The following is a 24,662-nucleotide window of genomic DNA, read 5'->3' as shown; positions in this document are numbered from 1 at the left end:
CATTAAGTGTTGTCTGAACAATCCCCTCCAGTAGGTCTCAGTTCAGTTCTTGGCCCTTCTGGGCTGGACTGGAGCTGCCTGGAGCCCTGTCCCAGGGTTGCACTCTCCAGCACTGCACCACCTCAAAATACCAGCAGCAAATTTGCTCTTTAGCAGCAGATGGAGAAAGTTCACCCTTCCCACCTCGTCGGCCAGCCTGTCTGCAGTGCGCCAGGAAGGGGCTGCGGGAGTGATGTGTGTGTGAGCTGGGGTGAAAATTTACTGCAAGAGTGACTGCTGCTCCCTGAGGGGCTGGACAGGTAGGGAGAAGCTGACGGTTTCACAGTGATAGAGAGAGCACAGAAGTGCTCTGCCCCTGGTGAAGGATGTGCTGCAAAAAGTTAAGGGAGCAGGAAACATTTCAGCGGAGTTTTACTTCATTAAACCTGCACAAAACATAAATTGGGCCTTAGGAGCAGCTTGTGATGGAGCAAGGAGCTGAGGGAATTACCTTTGGTTTTCAACAAAGATCACAAATAGCTTTCGAGAACACCCTGATGCATTTGAAACAGTACAGTTATTAGGCAAATAGGTACAATAAAAGAAACATCTCAGCAAATGGAAAACCCCCCAGGCATGTGTGCCTTCAAATTGCTATTGGAATGTTAAACCCTGATAATTGCTTTATCATGTAAGCAATTGCATCGTGAGTGTGAACACCACAGCCAACATATCAAGGCAGCTGTAAGTACCTTCAGCTCTGGCTTCAGCCCTGTCCCTCAGCAGAATACCCTCTGATTGCAGGGGGCTTCTCTGTAACTCATGGCACAGCTGATTGCTATGCTGAAGTGAGAGAAAATTTCCCTCCTCTAAGCAAAACAAATTAAAACAGGGCTGAAAACAAACCTGAGTGCACCCTTACAAGGTTGTTTCTTTCAGGCTTGCTCTGAATTTAGCAGTTTTGGAGGCTACATCTAAAATATATTCTATCTCCCCTGGGTCTCAGACATCTTATCACCTGTCACCACCCAGTTCTGCACCCAGCCTCCCTGCCTCAGCTCCTCTCCTGCCTGGGGAGCAGCAGCCAGAGCAGAGCCCACCATCCACCTTTCTCCCTGCCACCACTTCCAGGGACTAACACATGCAGGACAGCACCAGCAAACAGGAAAAAAAAAAACAATGTGTCACAGAGGGACCAAAATTAGCAGTGAAATTTCCTGGAGCTATAAGAGTGGTTCAGTTTGGTATGTGGCAAGCAGCAACTCCCCAGATCTGGAGCAGGAGTCACTTGTGGCCAGGTTTGTGCGAGCAGTGGCCAAAGTGCTGTAGATGACCCACCTATAGCTGAGAGGTCAACCAGTGAGTTTGCTGCTTATACATTCTATAGAATTCAGGCTGAAAATACTTGTGGCAGGTCCCTGCTGCAGACAGTTTTTGGGAGGAAAGGTTTCACAAAACAGATTCAGTTTCCAAGCACTAGGCTGGAGAGGAAACACCATATTTTGTCTGTGTTTAAGGCTGTGAAGCATTTAACTGAAAAGCTTTAGCAACCCTGTGCTTAGGAGGTGGAGCTGGGAATTTGGCAGGAGCGTTTTGGTGTAAAAAAAAAATGTGCCATTTGCAGTTTTTTTGGGGGAGGGGAAAAACCAAACTGGCCAAATTGTGAACCTATGAAGGTTTGCAAGCATTCAGAAGACCTGCTCAAACATAGCTGCCAAGCTTGCTCCTGGAAGTGTTCTTCCCACCAGACCCCAGGAGGGACACTTCCCCTCCCAAGCCCTGGGCTTTGGGGGAGAAGGCAGCAGCTCCCTCTGCCCATGTCCCTCCAGCAGAGCCATCCCCAAATGCATCCCAGTCCTGAGCCTCTTGCTGGGTGCTCAGGGCCAGGTCTGTCCCAGGGAGGGTCCAGCTCCTGCTGCAGGGGCAGGAGCCCAGGACTCCAAGATCATCCACACTCTGCATCCGAGTCTGTTTTTCCTACACCTGCCCCCCCAGCCCTCTCAGTGGTGCTACAGTTGTAGTCATTATCACCCCTGAGTGTGCTGCAATTTTCTGTACTTTCAGTTCCTCAATTACATTGATTATCACATTAAACATTCCTGGTGCTACAGAAACAGACTAAAAATAATAAGCTTGTATCTTCCTAATACAAATGAAACCCATTTGTACTACTGAGAGCGTAGCTCCTTGTTTTGCAGTAACGAAGCTTTCATCTCAAGAGATCCAATTCATAAAAAACACTTGCCAAGGCTGCTCACATTTCCTTTTTTTTCCTTTACTGCCACTGACATTGCTTTAAGTTCAAATCCAATTCACGATGAGGTCAGCAATTGAAATAAAATGGAAAAGCCACAGAAAAGCAAAAAACCCCAGCTTTGATGGCCTGACACCCTCAGGCAGGCAGCTCTGTGCCCACTTGGATCCATGCTCCTCCCCCTGCTATAAATAGCTGCAGCCACCTTTGTTTCCCAAAATAGCAACTCATTGCAAAGGAGGTTGGAACAGCAGAACACTGTACATAAAGCTCTTTTTTTAATATTTATAAATATGTCTTTGTAACCAAAACCACCCAAGGTGGGCAATAATACAGCTGAGGAGATGCTGCCTGCAGGGGAACCAACCAAAGGCTCCGGACTAGGAGGAGGGTGAGGAACAAACAGGTTTGATGCTTTTCCACTTCTCCACATGCCAGCTTCCAAGTCACAAGGCATGGTTCAAATGTATAACATTGATATCTGCTCCACTGGCTGCTTCAGAGCTTCAGCAAGGCTAAACAGCCCATCTTCCAGTCTGCCCACCACCTCCACAGGGCAGGGCAGGCTCCAAGGGAACATCCTGGGCTCCAGGAGAGTTGTGGGGTGGGACATGGCAGCCAGGCTCTGTCCTGATGCTCTGTTTGGATGAGATGCAGCTCCTGCCACCCCTGAGCAAAACAAGAAGGAGCCTGCTTTTCCCAGCCTGGTGGCTTCAGCTACACCATGGTCACAAAACAGCACTGGGGATTAAAGACCTCAACAGTGGGCACCGGTGCTGTTGAACCTGACCTACTTCCATCCTTCCCTCCATCGTGGGAGCCTGGAGATGAAGCCAGCCAGGACACACCCAGTGGACATTCCTCCCATTGGAGCTCCATCTGCTTTTTCACTTCCCTCCCATCAGGAGGCACAGGGACTGAGATCCAATAGCAGCTAAGGCTTTGCTCTTTCTGTTAAGCTCCAGAAAGAAAACTAAAAGGCAGGAGAGGGGCAGAGGAGAAGCTTCCTCTTGTATTTCCCTTTGAGCCTAAACCAGCAGCATCCAGCCACACGGCAAGCTGGGGACACAGCAAGGGTTTTACTGCCCTCCCACACTCAGCACCTGCAGTGACAGTGGGACAGGGGAAGGATGAGCATCATTCTCTCCTTTGCCCCTGACTAAAGGAAGAAGAGTCAGGCCTCACTTACCACAACTTTGGTTATCTAAAATAATCCTCCCTTATACAGAAAGAGGTCACGTTCCTGACGTTAGTCAATTACATCACAAATAAGCCTGATTATCTCAACCCTAATTGATCTGAATCAGTTCATTGCCACCCAGATTATTTGGTAAACGGATGTGTGAGCACCTAAGGCTTTGCTGCTAGATGCAGCACATTTACCCAAGATTTTACCTGTAAAGAATGGAGCACCCTGAAAACACGGGTCAGAATCTGAGTAGGGCCGGATCAGGCCTCCCCAGGCAGGGTACGTGATCACGAGTCTCTCCTTCCCAGACATTAGAGATGCCACAACACCATGTGGAAAGACATTTTGTCCCAAATTGCCAATACCCACAGTACATGACAGCCCTAAAGCCTGAGATGCTTGCAGGAGCCTTGCTCTGACTGCCAGAACCTTCCCCAGGGGTGGGAGAGCTTCAGTGGTGAGCTCAAAAGCCTCTTACAGAGATAAAAGACCTCAAAGACCTGGGATTCTGTTGCTTGTTGTATTAATTCAAAGGAAGTAGTGCCACAGGACAGAAAGGTCATAAAGGCAGTAAGAAAATACCAAGAGAAAGATGTCATATGCAATATGAAATGTTTTTCCTAGCCCCAAACCATCATCTCATCCTTCTGTGACCCCAGGAAGCTCTGAGAGCTTCCAGCCTTGGGCATTCAAGGGTCAAACTTATCCCTTACATGAAGCTTTTTTAGCCTCACTTTGGATCAAGTTTTCCAGCAATGCTGGTTCCCAGAAAAAAAAAAAAAAAACACAAAACAACAACAAAACACCCAAAACAAAACACAAAAGCACAAATCTTCAGCCAGCCCCCACTGACCCCAGGAGGTGTCAGGAATCAGGCTCATTACCAGAGCAGGAGGGCTACAGAGCAGCATCAAAGACTCTGGGAAAACCTCCTGCAGAATGTCACCCTCTCTGAAACTTTGTAATTGGCATCAGTCCCACACAAGGCCACAAATCTGGTTTATTAAAGCATAAACTGCTGAGCCTCATTAAATGCCAATATCATCATCTCCTGTGGGATTATTCACCCTACAGATGGGGTCATCGGCTCCAGAGCAGCAAAAAGTATTCCTAGCTGAGATGGGGCAGCTGGGGCACATTTCCCACCTGTGGGGTCATACCATGCTGTGCCATGGAGAGGCTGCTTCCCACACGCCAGGAAATATCCAGTATAGCTGCATGCTCACAGGCACATGTTCCTATATAAGATGTCTATGTGGTATAGCTCCTCTCCCTGCTTTCACTGCATGTTATCTTTAAATTTGGAAAGCTTTTTGTAACAAACCATCAGAGAGTAGCAGCTAGTTACCAAGGAGATTCTCTGATGAATCAGAGACTGACTGGTATAAGATCTAGACAGGCTGTAGCTTCCTAATTCATAAGACCTTACATTTTAAACAGGGGAAAAAAAGATCCTCTCACAACAAGCTGTCGACCATGCCAGCAACAACAGCTTTTATTTCTGCCATAGGAGCAAATAGCAAGCACACAGCGTGGGAAGCCAGGGAGCAGCCAGAGATGAACAGGAGCGTCTCCCCGGCACACTCTTGACTCGGGAAAGCAAACACTGCCCAAGGACAAAGTGGTCCCATGGAGGTGACTGAGGGAAAGGCTGGGAAGTCCCTGATTTCACATGGGCACATGCAAGGATATACAGGGATGAGCGAGCACTGGAGAAGGAGCTGCATGTGTGCTTCCACACAGCCCTGGCATTCCGGGAAGTAAAGGTTGCAGAGCCAAGCAAGGGGCTGCCTGTCCTGGTGCCAGCTACAGACTCAGCACAACGCTGGGACTACCCCAACCCTGAGCTCACTTTCCTACCCAATTCTTGTAGCTTTCCTCCAAGGAGAAGGTGAGAGTGATTAATTTGCCAAATGACAGCAAAGGCACCAACTCTGTGCCGAGCATCCTGCCCTTGCAGGGATGGCCATCATGTCCCAGAGGAGCCCGGGCAACTGGGGATGCACAGGCAGAGGAGATGGGAAGAGGAGTTTTTATAAAGCTTGGGATAACAAGGATCTTCATGAAGTAAAGTTTGGAGAGAGAAAGCTGAGCTTTTTTGGGCCAACTTTTTTCAGAGAGTCTTCGCACCCGCTTCTTTCTGGTGGCTCATTTCTGAGAAATTATTGAACCCTGGTGCTTTGCCTCTGTTTAAAAAAACAAAGTAATTAAAACTGCCTGGGAACTGCAAGAGCAGTGAGAAATATTTGGAGACATCAAGAGACAAGATATATGGAAAGCTCCTGCTTGAGACAGGCTGTTTTCCCAAAGGCGGAAACTACAGAAATATGTAGATGAGAGGGAAAATCTCCCTGGCAGATCCCATTGAAATCTCCATTTTGGGCACTGCTCCTCTGCTGCTGCTAAGGTAAACCTGCTCCTTACTAGGGGAAGCTATGGGATACACCAAGGTGTTTGGGATGAATGTGGCTGAGAGCTTAGACAAGTTGCTGTGAAATATTGGGACTGAAGATTAAAGCATGCATTAGAACAAATTCAGGCTTTACTGCTAAGCATATCCTGGAAAAGGAATTCCTAGTGCCATTACATCTGACAATAGGCTGGCATGAACCAGGCTTTAACTGAGGATTTAAATAAAGTGCATTTTATAGACGAACAGTTGCAAGTGCTGTTTTAAGATTTAAATTACACTTGCTCATCTGAGGCATGAATTAGCTGTTGGTAGCATTTGATGGCTAGAAGCTTGTAGTAATGTTTTAGCAATGTGTATTGTGATGTTATCATGGAGGGACAACTTAAAAGTAACTTGTGGGCCACATTTGGAATACTCCAAAATGCTGCATAATACTGAAAATGGCAGATGGGATAAGGAAGGGGCACAAGAAACACTTGCTGACAGTAAGCTGCTTTTGACACTGCAAAAAAAAGAAGAAGTCAGGAAATTCCAAGCCTTGGCTCACAGCCTGGGGGTAACTGTCCATCCCGCTCCAACTTCACACAGAGGGGCTTTTACAGCACTCACTCCCTGCACTGCCCAGCTGTGCCGGGCAAATAAGAGGTGCAGTAGCAGAAAATTAAAACAGGCTTTCAGCTTTCACGCACTTAATGGACTATAGGGTCTTATTTGACTTCATATTTATATTAACTTCACCCTAAAGTGAATAAAAGTTGTGTTTGCATTTAAAACTGAGAATGGCTGAGGAAGCAGTAACTGCACACAAATTTCCCACAGGCAGAACACAAATTCCCAGGTACTCTCAGATTAACAACATTGTGCTATGCCATAACAGTGGAGTTCTTCCTGCCTTGGGCTGATTTTGAATATCTGTATTCCCCAGAAAGTGTTCTGAGTTTGTTTTTCTAAATGTGTACAAGCAGCAGCTGCTAGAACATGAACCATGTCATACACAGTGCTTGGAATCCAGGCAGAGCAAACTGGCAGGTTAGGGATTTGCAAATGGAGAAACTGAGGCAGTGAGCATTTAAATAATTTTGATTAAAATGTGCAGCTCAACAGAAAGTGTACACATAGTAACTTTTTTACTAAGTTTTTCCTTCCCCTGCTTTGCAGTAGCTATTAGTCTAGAAAGCTTTCAAAATTAATCTCATGTGACTTTTGCTATGCAGCAAAGCTGGTCTGAACAGAGATTAACAGAGATGGAGCCTCTGGAAGGTGCCATTCCTGGGCTGCATCCTGCCTTTGCTTGTGAATTTTGACTGCAGTAAATGAGCAGGAAGATGACAATGGTTTAAACATTGGCTTTGGAATTATATTTGTTGCTTCAGGCATTTCTCTATGTAAATACCTAGAATAAGGTCAAGGAAAGAGGTGGGGATTCATGAGGAGTACGAACTGCCAAGTGGAGGGTGGCCTGCACCCACCCACAGTGTTTGACAGCATGTCTGGTCTCTTGGTACTAAACTGGTCTTGGAATAGGGAGATCAAGCTAAAACACAAAAACTCATGTAGTTTGCTCCAGACCCCTGCATGCACATCTGCTTACATGGTGTTTCCGAGAAATCAGTTCTTCTCGGCACACAAAGTGTCTGTTGCTGAGCACAGAGTGCAGGCACGGGGAAACTTATGAAACAGCCATACAGATTAGCTCTCAGTTGTAATCCACTCATTCCCACTTGAAGAAATCCTGTCTTTCCCCAGGAGAGCTTTGTTGCCTTGCTAGAAATCCTCTTATTCACCATCAGCCCCTTGGCAGGGCAGGTGAGTCCTGCCTCACAAGGCTACTCTGTGCTAGATTCAGTCATTGACTTCTCCCCACCCAAAAAAGGTGCTTAGATGGATCCCACAGAGCATTTGCCATTATCCTGATGTGGTGCCCCAGCTTTACCTAACCTCAGCTGGTGACCCCAGGGCACATGCAGGAAGTCCTGAGGTTGCAGTGGATCAAGCAAGCTGCGTTTGGGAGCTGGACTAAGGACCAGCCCAGCCCCTTGCACGCCCCTGGAAGGCAAAGCTCAGCGCCAGCACAGCAGGGAGGTGCAGGATCCTTCCTGACAACCTTCTCCAAATGACCCAGATTGCATCAACGGGCTCTGGAGGGAGCCCGCAGCCGCTGCTCTTCCGATGGGAGCACAGGATTTGCAACATGGGGCCCATGAGAGATAAGGAGCAAGACAATGGAAATGAAAAGCAGAAGGCCTCACTCTTCTCAGCTTCAGGACTGGTAAAGTCTCTTATTTCCTTTTCTGCTCTATTTCTTTTAAAAAAGCCAGAGAAGTCACACTCTCTCTGTGCCACTTTGCATGCCAAGCAGTGGGGTTTTGGGGATACCTCCATGCTGAGGACTGAAATTTGCCTTCCAGGTGACAGTTCAAAAGCCCAGAGGCAACTTAGCAGACTGGAGTATTGCTTGTGTCTGAATGACCCAACATTTCTCTTTTAAGGACCATTTGGTAGATAAGTGCTCTGATAGCCAGGTGCTACAGGCTGTGCCAGCAGAGGGGCAGCAGTGGCAAAGGAGCCTGCTAGACTTGCATGCTTGTTCAGAGGCTACCAACAAATATTGATGCTTGCAACTCCCCTCCAGGTGAAGGGCAGGCAGCAGCAGCAAAACCCAACCAGGGAAGGGGTCTGTGTGAAATTCTCCACCCCCCCTCTACCCCCAAAGCCATGCTTAGGGGGGGACATGCCAGAAGCCCTCACTCTCATGAGAGCCTCCCTTTGGGAAATTGCAGCTCTGCTGTGCCTCTTGGGCTGAGCAATTGGCTCATGTACCCTTGTTTAAATGCAACTCACATCCTCCCCTATGCAAGTGCAAGCCACGAGCACCATTATTCTGGGCATATAAGCCACTTACAGCAACATTGCCTTTCTCTTAATGGAAAAGAGGCATCACAGCAGTAGCTACACCATGGACCATTAATTTACTGCCAGGTGGCTTGACCCTAGACTTTAACATGTGTTTAACTAGAAGTCTACAGCAGAGATACTACAGTGCAACTGTAGAAATGCACTTTTACAGGAGTAGTTTTGGTGCCAGTTGAACTCAGTGACAAATACCTCTCCTGCTCTCATGTGGCCAGGGACTCACAGGTGAGTGGTGCTGGGTGGAATATTTGGTTGTTTACAAAAGAACAAAGCAGTGTGATTTCCACAGGTGTTTCCCCAGAACAAAAGCAAGATGGAAAGCAGAGTTAGAAAGTTACTTGTCATTTAGGTAAAGCTTCTGCTTCAGTACAGAAGTGACAATCTGCACTTCTGATGCAGCCCCACAGGCACTTGTAACCCTCATGCTCCAGGCACACAGCCATGTTCTTTGCTGGGCTGGGTCCAGATCAAGTTGACAGTGCTTGGCATGATGCTCATCCCTCAGCACAGCCACATACCTGCCACTTAGTACTTAGAAATATAATTTCCCAGCTACACTGCCAGGGGTGTACAGGAGGGGTAACAGGCCAGATTTCTACACAGTGTCAGTTTAACTCCCTATTAGCTCGGCAGAACAATGGCCATTTCTAAAACAGCTCAGCTGCACCCCTCAGTTGGTACACTGGTCTTGCTAACTGGAATGTGTCCAGCAGCATGTGTCCATGCTCTTGCTAATATCAGTGGAGATTTTAAATTGCCTTTAATTAGAGCTTTAAAAGATCCCACTGTTTCTCAGCAATTAGCTTCTGTACTGAGTTTATTTGAATTGAACAGTAGCCCTCCACACTGGAGATGTGGCAAGCTTGGGAAACTACATTTTTACTCTGCTTCTAATTCTTAATTCTACTGCTGATGGGTAAAGGCTGCAGGGAGACAAAATACATCCTTTACAAGGGAAGGAAGAATGAAAATCTCAGATAGAGCTTAAGCCCATCCATGTCACACCCACAGAGTTAATTAGCTCCGAGGGAAGCTGTGTGGTTTTGACAAGTACTGCAAGTTTCAGAGGTGAGGGGGAGCTGGGAAGCAACCTGCTGCTGCCAGCAGACCTGCTGGGTGTCACTACTTCAGGCTGACTCCCAGCTATTAGCAGATCTTGATATGACAGAAAAAGACTTTTCCTTCCCCTCACCAGGTTTTCAGCCCAGTCCCACTCAGCACACATCCATCCTTCAATGTCCCCCAGCTCTGTCATCCTCATGTCCCCCCTGTCCCACACAGGTTTTATTCTCCCTCCCAAATTCTCCTCAGGCTATAATGCTATAGCTTGCACTGCAAACTGCTTTATCCCACACCTCCACATCCCTCTGCCCTCTGTTTCATGGCCTCCAGGGCTCCTGCCCCTCTTCATTGTTCCCAAACCAGCTGTAGAGCTGCAGCAACATGCTGATCTGAGGGATGGTGTGCTTCCACCACCTTGGAACAAGCCTCCAGCCAAGTTATTAAAGCCATTTAATATCACTTTTCTGACTAGCACAGAAGTTACAGTACTTAATAATTGCATTTCGCACTAGTTACAGATAAAACAGACCCTTTTTACTCATTAAATACGGCCTGATATACATTACAAGATATTAACAGCCCCATAAATGAAATAACAGGGCCAAAAGCAAAGTCATAAGTGTTCTCAGATGCCTGCAGATTAATCATTTGATATCTCCATAGGAGTATTCAAAGCTTTCCATCACCATACCTTCTGAAAGCCATAGGACACTTCTCCTAGCTATAGCTCTGCCTTACCTACAGGAGGCTAAAGCAATGAAGAAAGGTGCTCTCTTGCTTTCAAACACAAATTGATGAAAAAGCTGAAGACAGAACCTGGAAATTTTGATTCCTTGTTTTCCATTTCACTTAGTGGAAAAATATTTCCTTGTTGTGTTAATCCATCACAGTGATTATAAAATTGATGCTTCTTTCAAAGTGTTTTTTCTTCAGTGCTTTCTTCAAAGCACACATCCACTCGTGATCTCTGTGGCTCAAACTGTACTCTTGGTATTTTTGGAATTGATTGCAACCTCCTGATCCATATAAATAAGCAACAACTTCAGCAAAACAAGAGCACAGGTGCTGCTAGAGCAGCAATCACTCCTCAGGATCTCAGCCTGAGACAGAAACCCATTGCCTCCTCCAGCAGCACAGATGCTGGTTTCCCTCAATTTGGAGATTAAATAGATGCCACATAGCAGTGAGCTGACCTGTCTGTATCCCTACCAAGTGCTGTGAGTGCTCAAGCAGCAGCACAGCTTTGCCATAATTGCATAAGCACACAGCTTGTTCAAACTCCTCTCCAGCCCACACTCAAGGGTTTCACAGTAGCCTTTAGTGTAGTCACTGCCTCAAGTGCAGTCATCTCCTTTGCATACACATAAGGTGCTTGAAAGCTCCAGCTCCCATCCTCACTCCTGCAGCACAAATCATGACTTTTGTTTTATGCTGTTGAATCAAAAAGACCAGCAAGTGGGGGCAGAGAAAGCAAGGCAAACATTTTGAGCAGAAAAGCTCTAGCAGAATCCACCATGAAGGGTCAGGTCAGTTTAACCCATCCCCTTTTTTCTCAACCCAAAAGCAGCAAATTTCATCAGGGCACCAAGAAAGCCTTGGCTGTTTTGGAGCACTGCTCCTAGCCAAGAGCCCAGAATCTGCAGGAGGTACCAACATGTCACACAAGCCAGTAGCCATTCCAGAACAGTCATTTTTGTAGGCACCTGATACAAGTACCCAGCCACAACCATAAGTCAATCAAGCCATCTGCAGCTTCCACAGGAAAACTCATCATGTGAGACAAATGCATCATTAACTTTCAGCCATGGCTAACAGTCATGAACCTGGGGGCTGAAGTGTCAGTTCATGCCAAGGAATACAATGGTCAACAACAGATTAAGTCCACAAACAACTAGAGAATCTCTGAGCTGTGCAATGGACCAAGAACAGAAATAAGACTCATTTATTTCTCAGTTATTTATAATCTCTCCAAAACTAGCAAAATTGGCTCCCTCAGAATTATACTTAATAAGTTATTGCTGTAGTCTAGCCCAGAACTCCTCAGTGATATGTCATTAGATCTGCTGTCTGGTACAATAGACATCTGCTCCCATCCAATAACACTGATTGGAGCACATACACTTGTTCAACTAGAGAACACGACTTCAGAGTTTGAGCATCAAGCTGAGACTAACTAAATGATAAGGTGAAGCAATTAACATCCTTAAAGACCCTCTAGACAGTCCTGTGTATACAGTGTAAGGAAAGGTTGTTTATTTGGGCGAGGCGGTCAGCAGAGAGAAGGGAAAGCAAGTCCCTCATCCCTGATAATAAGCATTAAAGACTAGGGCTCTTGTTGTAGGACCACGGCCAAGCTATTGCTTCTTCAAGAGACTGGCTGAAATCCAGCCCTCTAAAATGCTGTCAATGGTACACTGTTGGGTGGCCTGAGAAAGAAGATATTACAGAAATATAGACTATCATTCATTACTGCTGTGAGTTTTATAGGACAAGTGTCAGCTTAACACAGCCAGGGCCTCATGCTTCCGATGCCAGCAGGAGAAACCAGCCTTGGAAAAGCAGGTCAGGCAGCCTCATGCTGAGCACAAAATGGGGGCAGGATCACCACCAAAGACTATCAGGGACAAGACCCCCAGAAGCCCAGATCTCTATAATTTTCACCTTCTCCAAATTGTCCTTTTCTTCCCCCACCTTTAAAAGAAGCCTGTGGGTCTGCCATGCTCACCCTGTGCCTCGATAATCAGATTTGCATCCCCAACCATCACCAAGCAGGTTACTGATCCCCTTTGCAACAAGGCAACTGAAGCTTTATTTCTCACTTCCTATTTTCCCTCGTGTTCCCCCTAAGCTGCACCCCCAGCATTGCCTCTTGGTGGCCACAAAAGCACTCAGGCTTTGTTTCATATTCCTAACCCACTCACCCATCTGGTACAGGCAGCACCAATCAGCCTCCCTCAAGCAAGGTCTTTTTGCTAAGAGCAGAATTTTCCAAATATTGACTCATTTTAGCTGAAATAATATCATTCTGTTATTACTGCCTATGAAGCTGGCTCTGTTCCACCTTCTACAATACTTCAAAAGTGACTGGGCTACATCAAAGATAACTCATGTCACAGCAGCAGAACCAGGTCCTGTTTAGTACAGCCCATCAGCTAAACTATTACTCTGAGACCCCCATCTGCTCTTGTCAAGCAGTGATAGGTATAAATCAATCGACTCATTTCTGCACAGCTTTTCCATGACTGTGCCTACACAGGGAAGAAAGCACATTCATTCAGCCCTACTGAACCTTAATACAGATTATAGTAAACATAAAAGTGGCATCTTAATGCAGTACAATGTACATACTTTACCCCAGAAGGCTGCAATACAAGGAGTAAATATACTTTAAGAAACAATGCACAAATAAAAAGGAAATACATGAGATTACTGGACACAATACCTGGGATGTACAAACTGCTGCTCCACCTGCTTGCAAATGTCTTTCCCCATTTCAAGCAGCTCTCAATTTTTTGCTCCAACACCTCCCAAAAGCTATTTTCTTCTTAATATCCCAACAAGAAGCTTCACAGAACTACCTACAAAAAAACAAACACCTTTGCTGCTGAGTGAACTTTTTATCTGCTCTTAGTCTAGCCTTGATCACGAGCACCTTGATCACGAGCACCTGGAACCCACAAACCCAGCATGTCCTGGGCTGATTGCACTCAGTTGCACATTGTTTCACTGGCTTTAACAGATCCCTGTAACAATTAGTACCAGCTGAGGACCTAAGAGCTGCTTCCTTTATTTGTTTATGAGCCCAGGCAGAGTTTGGAGATCACATAGCAAGAAAAAGCCTCAAGTTAGGGCAGCAGCAGAAGTTAACTTGCTTGCAAGCAAAAGGTTTTGCTTTGTGATACGTTGATTGTGTCTCTGAAATTCAGATAAGAGGTTCAGCATCCCCTTATTTAACAACTTCAAGGGACATCAAGCAGAAGATGTTTAGGATGTTTCTGTGTGGCTCGTGTTGCTAAGGAAACTGTCTCAGCAATGCTTGTGTGCTCCCCACGGCTGGATCACTTGGGCTTTGCTGCTCCAAGGGATGGGTGAGCCATGGTTGGAAAATAAACTACACAGACTTGCTCAGGAATGCCTTTATCACAAGTGAAAAAATACAGTAGTAGTAGTAATAGTAGCTAATAATAAAAACCCCCTAGCAACAGGAGATCCATATTCATGCTCTTGCTAGTAGCAGCATGCTGTGTATTAGCAGTTATATCTAACCCTTCAAATAGACACAGGAAAAAGAAAAACTACTGTTTTCCAAACACTGCTACAGCTCCTGGCAATGTTAGGGTATAACATTAGGATATGTCATGCCAAAAAAGTCTTGATGATGCCAGACTCAATATCAGTGCTTGCTAGCTGCCCTCACATCAAAAAACCAAAGCCTGAGTTACTAAACGACTCAGACATTTCTGAGACTATCACCAGGAACAGATGTTTATGTGAGTTGTGAGTTATATCAGTGGCAACGGTAGGCTTCAATTTGCAGATGTGGTGGTTGAAAAAGAAAGGCATGGTCTTTAACATTAACCAAACCAGTTCGGTGTGCATACAGAAAGGTGCTGGTATATTAATGCAAAATCTGTATGACAGTTAAATATGCTCTCCACCAGTAAATTATGTCATCTGTGTACACTCTCATGCACCTTGCCTCTGAGAAACCACCAAAGAAGTAGCTCCTGTTTAACTTCTTTGTTTGTTCCAGGTTTTTTATGTTTTGATTTTGTTTCTGGAAATAGTGATGTGTTTGCTATAGGATCAGGTGGTTTTAGGCTATTATAAGTTGTGAATATTACAGAGAGGTCCACTACAAGACTTTTATTAACACTTACATACATTATATATTTGTACTTAAGGCTCCATCTGGGTAATCACCCAAAAGCATGTGACTTAAAGGCAAGGGTCATCCACACCTCTACAGAAGATCTGCCAAGGATAGGTTGAATTTATCAACAACTTGTGTTCGTATTTACCATATTCCCTACTGTCTTTTGTGCAAATATTGCACTACTTTAGCCAGCACCTACCATATCTCTTTTACCTTCAATTGTATAGGCAAAGAGATTGCCAAATGCTACATTAGGTGCTTCTATTTGCTTGTATAAGGTTCAGTTTCTCCAAACATTGAACCATTAATAGGCCTCTACATAAAAGTCTCTCAAATGTAGAAGAATTACATTTAATACAGCTTTACACTTGTCTATTGTAGCTGCTGCATTATGTGCTCTTAAATTTGGGGTATTTGACATCAGGATTCCCAGTTATATTATAAATTTTCTTTGGAAAAGAAGTTTGGAAGCTGAGTCAATACCTAAAACTATCACTAGTGTTGAGGCCACAATAGTCCAACGTTACCTATAAGTGGGATGCAATTCCTTGTGGTGATCCTTGCCTCAGATGACTGAGAAATGTGTCTGTTGCTGCCAGCTGTGAAACAGCAGGGTGGCTGAGATGAACATCTGCAGCATCCACCCCCATGGGCCAGGATGTTGTTCTTTGTTTCTGAATCTAGATAAAAATTCTTCAACCTTTTGGAAAGGAAAGGGGTGTAAGGGTTAGTAGTACAAGACCACCACAAGCTGCTAGGTGACCGTTCTGCCTGACATGATAGAAGTCCTTTGGGAGTGCTGCTTTTCTGGGATTTTCATTATTTTCTTGGACTGATCTGGAAGAGAAGGGATAATCTTATGTGATGTCACACACATATTCTCAGACAAGAAACTAGAAATGGTTTGGTTTAGATCAATCCAACAACCAGAACACAGAGTAGCTTTGGATGCAAGGATTGAAAACCAGTTCCTCCAAACCCCAAATTTAATCCAAGAGCCTCAAGTGAACTTTTGACTTTATACCCATTGATTCTCTTTCTAATTATTTATTTTTTAAAAAGCTTACTGATTTCTGAACTAAGACTTACTGAAGGTGCAGCAGCTTGGTATTTGAGCACCAGTGACTTTGTTTCACTGAATTTTCCCATCCATTCCCATTACCCAGCTCCCAGGCCAGTGCTGAATCATGAAGGGCCAACAGGCACCATACGGTGATGCTGGAAAAAGGCAGCAAAACATTCATGTTGTACTTGACCACTGACTGCAGGTGGCTCAGAGAGGAAACCTTTTGGACCAAACCCCTCTGCATATCACGGTATCAATGCAGCATATCATGGGTTGCCTCCAGGGCAGTCAAATAACTGAACCCAAAACCCAACCTAAAATAATTCGCAAGTTTTGTGCCTCCATTCTCCATAACCTGCCTGGCTCTCAAGAAGATTTGATTTGTTTCCAGACTGCCTTAAAAAAGCCTTCGCCCAGCTTTGACCTGAAATCCTCCTGCTCCAGATAGGCCTGAGAGAAGATTGTTCCTTAGGGCTCCAGCACTTGTTAATTCTCTTAAAGAGATTACTCAAATCTCCTAAACAAATATCAGAATAGGTTTTGGATTAAGCGTGGGTGCTAATATGACCTTGCTGACAAAATCAGCATGATCTAACCTCACAAATGGAAGAGGGAAGCCTTGGATGTAATTTTGCCTCGGTAGGTATGATCATGGTAAGTTATCAGACTGCTCTGCATCTATGTTCCCCTATCTCTAATATTCTTGCAAGGTTCCTTGAGAGCCAATACAAAAATTGTCAGATCTTTATGGAAAAGACAATGTACTGACGAAGTCATTTGGGCTACAGATGACCTGCTGTTTTCTTTTACTGATGCTTATTGTTTTTCCATTTCTCATCTTTGAGCTATCTGGTTCATTGTGGTGTCAGCACGAGGCTGGTTTGCACAGCATCCTGACTTGTATCATCAGTCAAAATGCCATTGTTCAGAAGTGGATTTATCTTTGTGTATTTGGTAGGGTGCTCCAGCACAGGGTCTTGGGCATTCTGGCATACCGAGGGGTCCACCCGTCCCCTCTGCTGGGCACCTTTGGGTGATTTCCCCACTGTGGAGCTACAGGCTGGAGTTATTTATGTCCTGCATCTCTCCGTGCAGCTTTCTCTGTGTCTCACTTGGGTTTCAGAAATAATTTAGCCTGCAAAAACATGCGTGGGGTTCAGCCACAGAACGGACACCAGGAGTGGCTCAGTGAGGTTTGTGTTCAGCGTTTCTGTCATTGTGTTGTGGCCAGGAATGAAGCACAGAAATTTTTTATCTGTGAGGAGCATTTCACTAAGAGAAATCATTAAGTCAAAGCTGAATCACTTTCAACCTACATCACGTCTGTTGTGGTTCTGTTACTGTTCATCTATAACCCCATCAGATTTCCTTGCAAAATCTCTAGTATCTGTATTAGGAACAATTTTAAATCCAGTAAGAACTCTCAGAATATTAAAAAAATATATATATATAAAAAAATCATTGGAGGGCAAAGACCATCATGACTGAAGCACTTACATTTACCTTCCAATCTCTTTGCCCAAATTTCAGTCGAATTTACTCTGTTGCTAATCCAGTACTATGCTTGCAATATCTAACCAAATATCACTCATGTGGAAACACATTAAAATTCTGCAGCAAGCTGGAACTTATGGCTTCAAAACTCTTGTCAGCTTTGCTTCTCAGCCATCAACATGTATCGGTGGGTTTGCCTTCCTCTCCTCAGAAATGTATTCTCAGAAATAAAGTTCTACTGAACGTCAAGTGTACCTGATACAGAAATATAACCATTTCCAAAAGGTTTCTTCATATGCTGTTACTTAGTCTTCCTTTCTTGTTAGATAATTTAATATATATTTTATAAAGAATTCTGACACTGCAACGTGCCACACATAGAAATAGGAAGTAATTATATGGTGACAAAATCTTGCGAATAGCAATCAGAACTGGGAAACTGTGTTACACACTTGACTTCTGACAAAAAGGAAGAGCAATCCAATTTTGCTCCGATAGCAAGGGCTGCCATCGGAACAAGCAGATATGAAGGCAATGTCCCCTTCACACAGCCCAGGTTCCTTTGTCCCATACGGGGTTGGGCCAGGTCTTGTTTCTGCACAGGGAATGCCAGGCTGGGGGGCACAGCAGATATGATCCTCTCTGATCCCAGCTGGGCTCCCAGGGATAAAAGTGTTCACAAGGAGCCCAGGCTGCTGCTGAAAGTGCATCTCCAGATGAGGCAGCTGAAAGTCACTTTGTACTCAGTAGTGTGGGCTCCCTTCCATCCACAGCTGCCTCCTTTGCTCCCTTCAGGGGGCTGTAATTCTGTGAGCTAATTTAAGGAGAAAAGCCTCTTTAATCTGGTATCATACAGCCTCAAAGGCTGGATATTTATTGTTTTGAATAAAATATTAATATTAAGCTCTTTAGGTGAGGACTTTGTCTTCCAACATCTCTTCAAAACCCTTAGAATGCTGTTGATGTTACAGGTGAAAATGCTACAAATAATTTAATAGAGTTTGGATCTCAGAGATCTGTTTCATTAGGAATAGTCTCACAAGTGTATTAGTATGTTGTGATACAAAAGGCTCTAGTATGAGAAGGGCTCCTGCAGAAGTTAGTGCTGAGCCTTGCCCTGGAAGAGTCTGGGGTCAAGAATCTACTTTGATTTAGGTTTCCTTGTAATTCAAGAGGCTCTTCTTGATTCTCTTCCACCAGTAGAAAAAGGATATCCTGCCCAGGGAACAAATACGAAGTGTAGCATAGAGAGCACTCATTTGAGAAGTGGATGAGAGCTATTTAATCCTGCAAGTTAACGGCATGTCGTAGTTCCAGACAGAAAGCAAGGATGAATCCCCTAACCAGCTGAAGGCAAACAGGTAAAAAGGATTTAAGAAAGAAAAATCTCTGCAGAAAATCATATATTATTAACTGAAAAAGTAATTTAACAGAATAGTAATGTTCTCATACCACTGAAAAAAACTAATACCAACTCTTTAAATCTAATAAGATCTCTGCAAAAGTAGAAATGTGCAATCTGCACTCCTTAGAGTCTGAGGCCAATGGTCATTACGTACCATAGAAATTCTTCAGCAGTTCCAATACAAACAGGATCAGGCCTCCATGGGATTTGGGATGTTGGTGGCTATTATTGTCTCTACAGTATATTCTGCTCAACCTCGCCACAGCGATTAAAGTAACGTCTAATTTCCACAACAATGTAAGCAATTTCTCAACATGGACTGCTCTGGAATGCCGAGCGCAGCATGAGCTGCTGTGTTTGCACCAGAGCCATTTCCTGCATTAAACAAGAACCAAATTTGCCCAGAAAAATCACACGTGGGTGGGAGGCAATCCTCAGACCTTCTTAAATGAGGTGCAATCAACAGGCAGACCCTGCACGTGAATCCTAGGCCCATGCTCTGAGGAATCTATGAATAGTCACCAAGCGACATTCCCCTCCAGCTTGCAATGATTGTGCCATTGTGTTGCCAGCCATTGTATTTCCCATTTCACTAACAGCCAGTTCATTGTACTTCAGCTACTTCTTTATTGCACACATCAGCTGGAAATTACCAGCTTCGTTACCCATAGCTCCTAAAGGCTCCATGCCATAATCCATATGGAATTCAGCAGACTTCAATGTACACGGAAATGCTGGCCATGCAAATAGTATTTCATGCAATGCAGCTGCTGTGCACCCAGCTATCTTGGTCTATCACTTTTTGCAGGTCCTGGCAGTGTCTCCCAGTTGAGCGTTCCATTAACTTTTTGCCCCATATTTCTTAAAAAGCCCAGAAGTAATCTTAATCCCCCTTATCTTGCTACACTAGTACCTTCCTGCTTTCCTGGTGGCTTTACACAGAGATTTTGTGGAACTATATTTTTACACTTAGCCCAAAATTGTCTTGGAGGAAGACAGTGCAAAGACACCTTTCCTCAAGCAAGATAAAAACAGAAATTAAAGTCTTAGTTTATGCCTGATTTTAGTTTGGGTCAGATTAGAGGAGGGTTTGTTTTACTGCAGTTTGAGAGAAGGGTGCGCTTCTCATTTGAGATGGGAGATGGATTCCTATTAGACCCTCCCTTTAGATTAGTCCCTTGGAGGAGGCCAGGATGATCCACATGGCCTTCTCGGCCGGGCCCAGCAATTAACCTAAACCTATCAACTCTGGAAAGAATGTCATCCTCACATCAGTGGTGTCCTTTCCCCTGACAAACTGAGGGTGTCTGTAATGGGAAAAGGAGGCATACAATTGCTTAAATACGACTGGCCAGGAAGAAAAGGTACAAAATCCACTTTAATGTGAGATTGAAGTAATTCTATGGCTTATAGATTTGAAATAGCTTGTTGTATTAATAAATTCAGTACAGAAACTTTCACGTTCAAAGCAAGCCTCTCAGTCCATTACTTCAGAGAGTGTAGTCCAAAAGCTATTGATCTATTTATACAGATAAGCACCCAACAGAGTTATCAGAATAAATCCAAGCACTCAGAAAAACATTCAATATAAATAATAATAAATAGGTAAAGATCCAGGAAATAGAAATGTACATTTTAAAGCTAACTGAAATGCTGACCCAAATAATAGCTGTTTATATGCAGTTCTGCAAAGGCAATTCCAACAAAGGGAATGAGAGTGCAAAAAGTAAGTGGATAATTTCAGAGGTGGCAGACAAGAGAACAGATAAGAAGCATCCAATTCAAAGGAGATGGGCCAGGGCTAGAGTGCTGGAAGCAACATGGGATTATTTAATTATTTTTTAAAATAGATGAACATTCTTTTTCGAGGTCGAGAGACGTTTTGGCATTAACCCTGTTTGTTGGGTTTGCTGAGACATTTTTAATCTGCCTTGTTTGCTTCTGAAGCTGCCAGGGGATTGACTGAGGCTGGACCAGCCACCACCACCAGTCTTTCAAAGTACGTATCAGCCAGTTCATCAGCCCAGGATTTAGGCTGATGACCATAAGCAGCCTTTGGGCCATGCCTATCCTACACTGTAGTGCATACAGCCTATCTTGAAAATACTATTTAAATTTTTCCTGATGCAAAACCACTCAGTGCTGAGTACAGCAGTAAAGAAAAGCCAGCTGCAGTCCTGGACAACTCACAACATGCTCTCGATTCACTTCAGGTGTTGCCCAGCCAAAAATATAAAGGTAGGTTCAGACCAAGTGCTGCCTCACCCATTTCACTGCATTAAACCTACCCTACAAAGTAAATCCCAGTTGTGAACAGCCATGCTTTGCTTGGCTTTAAATGAGGAACAGCAACAGTGCAGTATCTTGAGGGGAAATACTTCATTGTATGTGATAATATTAAGAGCTTGCAAAAAATTAAAATAAGTATCAACTGAAAAAAATTGTTTTGGCCTGGAAGGCTGAGGCCTTTAGGAGAAGTTCATAGAATTTTGCCAGCAAGTTTTAATTTTTTCCTAAAATAAGGAAGTAAGTTCCTTTGCAGTCCCAATGTAGTAAAATGGTTTCTGTGAACATCTGATGTGAATCATCATTGATTGTGCTTCGGTTGGCTCATCCCAGAAATCGAGCACCTCCTCTCCCCGTAGGCAGCCTGAGCATGCTGGCAACGTGAGCAAGCTGGAGTTTGGTACCAGCAGATCCAGGTGGTGGTGAGAAGTAACAGAGAGTGGGAAGAGACAGAAAACATCAGACAAGTAGGAAAGGAGAGTAAGATAGAAAGAAAGGAGAATAAGTGCCCTCAGGATCTTGAGCACAAGATTTAAAAGAAACAGGGGAAAAAGTACTTTCAGAGCAAACAAGTAAATTGTGGAGTTTCTTGGCAGAAGACCCAGTGAAGGTGACAGTGGGAAACAACTTGGGAGAGAGGTTAGAACAGCTCTGAAACCCACGAACCACAGGATCCCAAAAGGGAGTGTGAAGTCCCACAGGCTGGTCACAACAACCATCGTGGCTTGGTGCAGGTCTATCTGTATCTGCTGTTCCTCACATCCCAAGCACCTATCAGTGGGTGCCCAGTACAAAAAGGGGTGGACCTGGGCTCTCACCTGGCACTGCTACCCCTTAAATATCTTTCAGGAGGTGGAAGCAGAGGGCAAGTCATGGGCTGATGTAATTCAGCTCCACTGAAATCAAAATGGACATCAGGATGCAGCTAAAGGACTGCTGAACTCAGTGCTGGAGGGAGAGGAGCACTGCTGATTTTCATACGTGGTCTGAAGCACAATGAGGGACAGAGGAAGAGGTTAAAGGTTTAAAAAGCATTTTGATAAAAAACCCAATATATTGTCAAAAAGTTAACCAGAAGCCAAGATTTAGCCAGATCTGCTCTTATTTAACCTTCAACATAAGACCAGGTCTCAGGCTTTCTATTCTTGGTAACAGCTGATGAACGCAGTGCAACACAGTATTAATAAACATCTGCCCAGCTCTTAGATTAATATAAGGGAGAATTAATGGAGGTCTTAGCACATTCATACTTTCTAATTATGGCAGATGACTTTATTTATAGAAAGAATAGGGAGAATGGAAACTGTCACTGACACCATGTCAATATATATAATGAAATCAAATCATTTAATTGTATTACATTTGGTTAAGGAGTCATATCAATAAAAGGCCCTCCTTAGAGCAGTTCAGTGTTTGGTATGTACTTCATGTTAGAAAGCTATTAGGATTAATATTTTTTCAATGAAACATTGGGAAAATAAGTCATCTCTGACATACCTATTCCTGTGCCTATGACCCCGAGTGAGACAAGGCTGGGGGACAAAGCTTCCCACCAGGAGATGTGACAAGCCTGTTGTGTAGCTGTCTGCTTTTAATAGAATCATAGAATGGTTTGAGTTGGAAGGGACTTAAAAGATCATCTAGTTCCAACCTCCCTGCAAGGCCAGAGGCACCTTCCACCAGACCAGGTTGCTCCAACCTGGCCTTGAACCCAGCCTTCTGGTGCTGGGGCATCCATAACTTCTCTGGGCAAACTGTACCAGTGTCTCACCACCCTCACAGGAAAGAATTTCTTCCTAATGTCTAATCAAAATCTCCCCTCTGAGTTTGAAAACAGTGCCCTTCATCCTGTCACTCCATGACTTTGTAAATAGCCCCTCCCCAGCTTTTCTGTAGCCCCTTCAGGTGCTAGAAGGCCACTATAAAGTCTCCCCAAAGTCTTCTCTTCTCCAGGTTGAACAACCCCAACTCTCAGTCTATCTCCATAGGCGCGGTGCTCCAGCACTCTGATAATTCTTGCAGCCCTCTGCTGGACTCACTCCCAGAGCTCCTTTTTTCATACTCTTTTCTGGATACCCCTTGCTTCCAGTTCCCAAAGCATCCAAAATAATAAAATGCCCTATATTGTCACCAGCCATGGCTAAGCTGTCTCAGGCATCATCTCTGCTTCATGCAGTGCCCTCCTCTGTACCATGATGAAGTATCACCAGTGCTTCTGTGGGAACAATAACCATACTATACCACTGAGATAAATACAGCACAATTTTAAACCTTGGTATGTTTACAGCTCCTAAGAGAGAGGGAAAGGCCCATAAAACTCCTAGTAAAGGGGGCATGGCTTGTTCAGATCGTTTTCAGCTTGTTGGGTAAACCCTGAAGCTGGTTTTTATTGCGAGGTGCTGGCATTGGTGTGAGAGAGCTGCTGGGTTTAAGCAGGCTTTGGACTGACTGTGACTGTTTCTCAAGGTTCTAAAACACACTCTGTTATGTTCAGTTCAGGCAGAGAGCTAGGGAAGTTTGGATCTTTTCTTCCAGAAGCAGGGAAAAAGAAAATAAAGCTACAATTATGGTGACAGATGGTTTGTTACACACTGAGAATCGCTAGTAATTTTGTGTCTTGCACATTGAAAGACAAGATCAGAACTGAGGCTGAAGAGCCGACAAAGTCCTCTGGTTCTCTTCTGTTCTTCCAAAAATGTGTTTCCTAATCCATTCTGATCTCCCAAAGCTATAAGTCTGAGCTAATGAAAACAGAGCAAGAAAATGTTGCTATTTCTATTAATTATAGAGGCAGGTATGTGCAATAAACAGAATTCATATCCCTACAGTGCTGCCTAAGTACCTATAATTCAGCTGCTGGGCTCACAACTGCAGCACCTTCTTCATGTTGTTTTACAAATTAGCAAACCTGAAATCAGCAGCTGTGTACAGTGTGATGACATTTAGCTTAACTACAGGAGATCTGCTCTGCTGAAATCCATGGGTGGTCTTCCAGGGCTGCTTTTCACCGTGGATGTTTTAGAGCTCCAAAACTGAGTACTCCTAGATCAGCTCCATGTTTTCCATTGAAGCGCAAATACAGATGCTTAGGAAATACTGTCAGAAATCTTGCAGTTGCTGATATTCTTCCAAGTACTGCCAAGCCAACACCTGGGGCAATGCCCTTCCAGAGACAAGCAGAAAGGGGGGCCAGGGTCCTCCTAGAGCCAACCTGACTTTCCAGGTCAGTTGACTGGCTTTTGTTTACTGCAGGGTACAAGGAAAATGAACCTACACATGGACATCTTTGCTCAGTGGCCGATGCTCAGTATTTGCACACCCCATGGGAATTTATTTTATGCATCAAAACCCGCAGAAAGAGAACTGGGTGGGCCGTCTCCTAATCAGTCCTTCCTCTCCCACCACTGCAATGCCAGTGTTGGTGTCCTGTAGTAGGATTCACAGTAGCAATGGGTTGGATGACCATCTTCTGTCACCCCACGGTCACCTTCACATCAGACCAAGCCTGGGACTAGAAAGCCCCAAAAGGAGCTGGCTGCCAAAAGCAAGGTTGTTCCAGTGATGAAGGAAGTGAGAGCTTTTGAGGTGGCAGTAGAAGAAAAGCAAAATTCCTGGGGGCATAGGGGAAAGCAGAGTGATAGCCATTCTTGTTCCACTCCAGATTTCTACCTTCTAGATGGAACAAACTTTGCTTTTCTCTGCACCTGAGTGAGAGGAAGCGAATT

The 24,662-nt window shown here is 44.5% G+C and overlaps 1 protein-coding gene across 4 annotated transcripts in view; it reads left to right on the top strand.

The window, feature by feature from the left end:
- Positions 1-24,662, top strand: part of LOC127387691 (calcium-activated potassium channel subunit beta-2) — a 133,650-nt gene that overhangs the window by 81,757 nt on the left and 27,231 nt on the right. The window contains exon 1 of one of the 4 annotated variants that reach the window (XM_051626392.1): positions 8,095-8,104. The exons of the other annotated variants lie outside the window; for them this stretch is intronic. The gene's annotated coding sequence lies outside the window, so the exon portion shown is untranslated. Of the gene's footprint in view, positions 1-8,094; positions 8,105-24,662 lie in introns of those variants that run through there. 4 annotated transcript variants of the gene reach the window in all.

This window comes from Apus apus, chromosome 8, assembly GCF_020740795.1.
Source record: "Apus apus isolate bApuApu2 chromosome 8, bApuApu2.pri.cur, whole genome shotgun sequence".
Taxonomy (NCBI): domain Eukaryota; kingdom Metazoa; phylum Chordata; class Aves; order Apodiformes; family Apodidae; genus Apus; species Apus apus.
The sequence above is the reverse complement of the archived record's forward strand: the minus strand, read 5'-3'. Positions and strand labels throughout refer to the sequence as shown.